This window comes from Phyllobates terribilis, unplaced genomic scaffold, assembly GCF_046119375.1.
Source record: "Phyllobates terribilis strain yellow unplaced genomic scaffold, ASM4611937v1 Scaffold_20__1_contigs__length_20440879, whole genome shotgun sequence".
NCBI classification, from domain to species: domain Eukaryota; kingdom Metazoa; phylum Chordata; class Amphibia; order Anura; family Dendrobatidae; genus Phyllobates; species Phyllobates terribilis.
The window spans coordinates 6,531,848-6,539,237 of NW_027362780.1; positions in this window are offsets into that span (position 1 = coordinate 6,531,848).

A 7,390-nucleotide genomic window follows, 5' to 3' on the forward strand; every position below is an offset into this window, starting at 1 on the left:
AATACAATTTAATAAAGCATAGGACAAAACAACATAAATACAATTTAATAAAGCATAGGATAAAACAACATAAATACAATTTAATGAAACATAGGATAAACAACATAAATACAATTTAATAAAGCATAGGACAAAACAACATAAATACAATTTAATAAAGCATATGTTAAAACAACATAAATACAATTTAATAAAGCATAAGATAAAACAACATGAATATAATTTAGTAAAGCATAAGATAAAACAACATGAATACAATTTAATAAAGCATAGGTTTAAACAACATAAATACAATTTAAGAAAGCATAGGATAAAACTACATAAATACATTTTAATAAAGCATAGGATAAAACAACATAAATACAATTTAATAAAGCATAGGTTAAAACAACATAAATACAATTTAATAAAGCATAGGATAAAACAACATAAATACAATTGATAAAGCATTGGATAAAACTACATAAATACAATTTAATAAAGCATAGGATAAAACAAATTAAATACAATTTAATAAAGCATAGGATAAAACAACATAAATTCAATTTAATAAAGCATAGGATAAAACAACATAAATACAATGTAATAAAGCATAGGATAAAACAACATAAATACAATTTAATAAAGCATAAGATAAAACAACATGAATACAATTTAATAAAGCATAGGTTAAAACAACATAAATATAATTTAATAAAGCATAGGATAAAACAACATAAATACAATTTAATAAAGCATAGGTTAAAACAACATAAATACAATTTAATAAAGCATAGGATAAAACAACATAAATACAATTTAATAAAGCATAGGACAAAACAACATAAATACAATTTAATAAAGCATATGTTAAAGAAACATAAATACAATTTAATAAAGCATAGGTTAAAACAACATAAATACAATTTAATAAAGCATAGGATAAAACAACATAAATACAATTTAATAAAGCATAGGATAAAACAACATAAATACAATTTAAAAGAGCATAGGATAAAACAACATGAATACAATTTATAAAGCATAGGATAAAACAACATAAAGACAATTTAATAAAGCATACGATAAAACAACATAAATACAATTTAATAAAGCATAGGATAAAACAACATAAATACAATTTAATAAAGCATAGGATAAAACAACATAAATACAATTTAATAAAGCATAGGACAAAACAACATAAATACAATTTAATAAAGCATATGTTAAAGAAACATAAATACAATTTAATAAAGCATAGGTTAAAACAACATAAATACAATTTAATAAAGCATAGGATAACACAACATAAATACAATTTAATAAAGCATAGGATAAAACAACATGAATACAATTTAATAAAGCATAGGATAAAACAACATAAATACAATTTAATAAAGCATAGGTTAAAACAACATAAATACAATTTAATAAAGCATAGGACAAAACAACATAAATACAATTTAATAAAGCATAGGTTAAAACAACATAAATAAAAGTTAATAAAGCATAGGATAAAACAACATAAATACAATTTAATAAAGCATAGGATAAAACAACATAAATACAATTTAATAAAGCATTGGTTAAAACAACATAAATACAAGTTAATAAAGCATAGGATAAAACAACATAAATACAATTTAATAAAGCATAGGATAAAACAACATAAATACAATTTAATAAAGCATAGTTTAAAACAACATAAATACAATTTAATAAAGCATAGGATAAAACAACATAAATTCAATTTAATAAAGCATAGGATAAAACAATATAAATACAATTTAATAAAGCACAGGATAAAACAACATAAATAAAATTTAATAAAGCATAGGATAAAACAACATAAACAAAATTTAATAAAGCATAGGATAAAACAACAAAAATACAATTTAATAAAACATAGGATAAAACAACATAAATAAAATTTAATAAAGCATAGGATAAAACAACATAAATATAATTTAATAAAGCATAGGATAAAACAACATAAATACAATTTAATAAAGCATCGGTTAAAACAACATAAATACAAGTTAATAAAGCATAGGATAAAACAACATAAATACAATTTAATAAAGCATAGGATAAAACAACATAAATACAATTTAATAAAGCATAGGATAAAACAACATAAATAAAATTTAATAAAGCATAGGATAAAACCTCATAAATACAATTTAATAAAGCATAAGATAAAACAACATAAATACAATTTAATAAAGCACAGGATAAAACAACATAAATAAAATTTAATAAAACATAGGATAAAACAACATAAATAAAATTTAATAAAGCATAGGATAAAACAACGTAAATACAATTTAATAAAGCATAGGATAAAACAACATAAATAAAATTTAATAAAGCATAGGATAAAACAACATAAATACAATTTAATAAAGCATAAGATAAAACAACATGAATACAATTTAATAAAGCATAGGATAAAACAACATAAATACAATTTAATAAAGCATAGGTTAAAACAACATAAATGCAATTTAATAAAGCATAGGTTAAAACAACATAAATACAATTTAATAAAGCATAGGACAAAACAACATAAATACAATTTAATAAAGCATAGGATAAAACAACATAAATACAATTTATAAAGCATAGGATAAAACAACATAAATACAATTTAATAAAGCATAGGATAAAACAACATAAATACAATTTAATAAAGCATAGGATAAAACAACATAAATACAATTTAATAAAGCATAAGATAAAACAACATGAATACAATTTAATAAAGCATAGGATAAAACAACATAAATACAATTTAATAAAGCATAGGACAAAACAACATAAATACAATTTAATAAAGCATGGTTCAAAACAACATAAATACAATTTAATAAAGCATAGGATAAAACCACAGAAATACAATTTAATAAAGCATAGGATAAAACAACATAAATACAATTTAATAAAGCATAGGACAAAACAACATAAATACAATTTAATAACGCATAGGATAAAACAACATAAATACAATTTAATGAAACATAGGATAAACAACATAAATACAATTTAATAAAGCATAGGACAAAACAACATAAATACAATTTAATAAAGCATATGTTAAAACAACATAAATACAATTTAATAAAGCATAGTTTAAAACAACATAAATACAATTTAATAAAGCATAGTTTAAAACAACATAAATACAATTTAATAAAGCATAGTTTAAAACAACATAAATACAATTTAATAAAGCATCGGTTAAAACAACATAAATACAAGTTAATAAAGCATAGGATAAAACAACATAAATACAATTTAATAAAGCATAGGATAAAACAACATGAATACAATTTAATAAAGCATAGGATAAAACAACATAAATAAAATTTAATAAAGCATAGGTTAAAACAACATAAATACAATTTAATAAAGCATAGGACAAAACAACATAAATACAATTTAATAAAGCATAGGTTAAAACAACATAAATAAAAGTTAATAAAGCATAGGATAAAACAACATAAATACAATTTAATAAAGCATAGGATAAAACAACATAAATACAATTTAATAAAGCATAGGATAAAACAACATAAATACAATTTAATAAAGCATAGTTTAAAACAACATAAATACAATTTAATAAAGCATAGGACAAAACAACATAAATACAATTTAATAAAGCATCGGTTAAAACAACATAAATACAAGTTAATAATGCATAGGATAAAACAACATAAATACAATTTAATAAAGCATAGGATAAAACAACATAAATACAATTTAATAAAGCATAGGATAAAACAACATAAATAAAATTTAATAAAGCATAGGATAAAACCTCATAAATACAATTTAATATAGCATAAGATAAAACAACATAAATACAATTTAATAAAGCACAGGATAAAACAACATAAATAAAATTTAATAAAGCATAGGATAAAACAACATAAATAAAATTTAATAAAGCATAGGATAAAACAACGTAAATACAATTTAATAAAGCATAGGATAAAACAACATAAATAAAATTTAATAAAGCATAGGATAAAACAACATAAATACAATTTAATAAAGCATAAGATAAAACAACATGAATACAATTTAATAAAGCATAGGATAAAACAACATAAATACAATTTAATAAAGCATAGGTTAAAACAACATAAATGCAATTTAATAAAGCATAGGTTAAAACAACATAAATACAATTTAATAAAGCATAGGACAAAACAACATAAATACAATTTAATAAAGCATAGGATAAAACAACATAAATACAATTTAATAAAGCATAGGATAAAACAACATAAATACAATTTAATAAAGCATAAGATAAAACAACATGAATACAATTTAATAAAGCATAGGATAAAACAACATAAATACAATTTAATAAAGCATAGGTTAAAACAACATAAATGCAATTTAATAAAGCATAGGATAAAACAACATAAATACAATTTAATAAAGCATAGTTTAAAACAACATAAATACAATTTAATAAAGCATAGGATAAAACCACAGAAATACAATTTAATAAAGCATAGGATAAAACAACATAAATACAATTTAATAAAGCATAGGACAAAACAACATAAATACAATTTAATAACGCATAGGATAAAACAACATAAATACAATTTAATGAAACATAGGATAAACAACATAAATACAATTTAATAAAGCATAGGACAAAACAACATAAATACAATTTAATAAAGCATATGTTAAAACAAAATAAATACAATTTAATAAAGCATAGTTTAAAACAACATAAATACAATTTAATAAAGCATAGTTTAAAACAACATAAATACAATTTAATAAAGCATAGTTTAAAACAACATAAATTCAATTTAATAAAGCATAGGATAAAACAACATAAATACAATTTAATAAAGCACAGGATAAAACAACATAAATAAAATTTAATAAAGCATAGGATAAAACAACATAAATAAAATTTAATAAAGAATAGGATAAAACAACGTAAATACAATTTAATAAAGCATAGGATAAAACAACATAAATAAAATTTAATAAAGCACAGGATAAAACAACATAAATAAAATTTAATAAAGCATAGGATAAAACAACATAAACAAAATTTAATAAAGCATAGGATAAAACAACAAAAATACAATTTAATAAAGCATAGGATAAAACAACATAAATAAAATTTAATAAAGCATAGGATAAAACAACATAAATACAATTTAAGAAAGCATAGGATAAAACTACATAAATACATTTTAATAAAGCATAGGATAAAACAACATAAATACAATTTAATAAAGCATAGGTTAAAACAACATAAATACAATTTAATAAAGCATAGGATAAAACAACATAAATACAATTGATAAAGCATTGGATAAAACTACATAAATACAATTTAATAAAGCATATGATAAAACAAATTAAATACAATTTAATAAAGCATAGGATAAAACAACATAAATTCAATTTAATAAAGCATAGGATAAAACAACATAAATACAATGTAATAAAGCATAGGATAAAACAACATAAATACAATTTAATAAAGCATAAGATAAAACAACATGAATACAATTTAATAAAGCATAGGTTAAAACAACATAAATATAATTTAATAAAGCATAGGATAAAACAACATAAATACAATTTAATAAAGCATAGGTTAAAACAACATAAATACAATTTAATAAAGCATAGGATAAAACAACATAAATACAATTTAATAAAGCATAGGACAAAACAACATAAATACAATTTAATAAAGCATATGTTAAAGAAACATAAATACAATTTAATAAAGCATAGGTTAAAACAACATAAATACAATTTAATAAAGCATAGGATAAAACAACATAAATACAATTTAATAAAGCATAGGATAAAACAACATAAATACAATTTAATAAAGCATAGGATTAAACAACATAAATACTATTTAATAAAGCATAGGATAAAACCACATAAAAACAATTTAATACAGCACAGGATAAAACAACATAAATACAATTTAATAAAGCATAGGATAAAACAACATAAATACAATTTAATAAAGCATAGGATAAAACAACATAAATAAAATTTAATAAAACATAGGTTAAAACAACATAAATACAATTTAATAAAGCATAGGACAAAACAACATAAATACAATTTAATAAAGCATAGTTTAAAACAACATAAATACAATTTAATAAAGCATAGGATAAAACCACAGAAATACAATTTAATAAAGCATAGGATAAAACAACATAAATACAATTTAATAAAGCATAGGACAAAACAACATAAATACAATTTAATAAAGCATAGGATAAAACAACATAAATACAATTTAATGAAACATAGGATAAACAACATAAATACAATTTAATAAAGCATAGGACAAAACAACATAAATACAATTTAATAAAGCATATGTTAAAACAACATACATACAATTTAATAAAGCATAAGATAAAACAACATGAATATAATTTAGTAAAGCATAAGATAAAACAACATGAATACAATTTAATAAAGCATAGGTTTAAACAACATAAATACAATTTAAGAAAGCATAGGATAAAACTACATAAATACATTTTAATAAAGCATAGGATAAAACAACATAAATACAATTTAATAAACCATAGGTTAAAACAACATAAATACAATTTAATAAAGCATAGGATAAAACAACATAAATACAATTGATAAAGCATTGGATAAAACTACATAAATACAATTTAATAAAGCATAGGATAAAACAAATTAAATACAATTTAATAAAGCATAGGATAAAACAACATAAATTCAATTTAATAAAGCATAGGATAAAACAACATAAATACAATGTAATAAAGCATAGGATAAAACAACATAAATACAATTTAATAAAGCATAAGATAAAACAACATGAATACAATTTAATAAAGCATAGGTTAAAACAACATAAATATAATTTAATAAAGCATAGGATAAAACAACATAAATACAATTTAATAAAGCATAGGTTAAAACAACATAAATACAATTTAATAAAGCATAGGATAAAACAACATAAATACAATTTAATAAAGCATAGGACAAAACAACATAAATACAATTTAATAAAGCATATGTTAAAGAAACATAAATACAATTTAATAAAGCAAAATTTAAAACAACATAAATACAATTTAATAAAGCATAGGATAACACAACATAAATACAATTTAATAAAGCATAGGATAAAACAACATGAATACAATTTAATAAAGCATAGGATAAAACAACATAAATACAATTTAATAAAGCATAGGTTAAAACAACATAAATACAATTTAATAAAGCATAGGACAAAACAACATAAATACAATTTAATAAAGCATAGGTTAAAACAACATAAATAAAAGTTAATAAAGCATAGGATAAAACAACATAAATACAATTTAATAAAGCA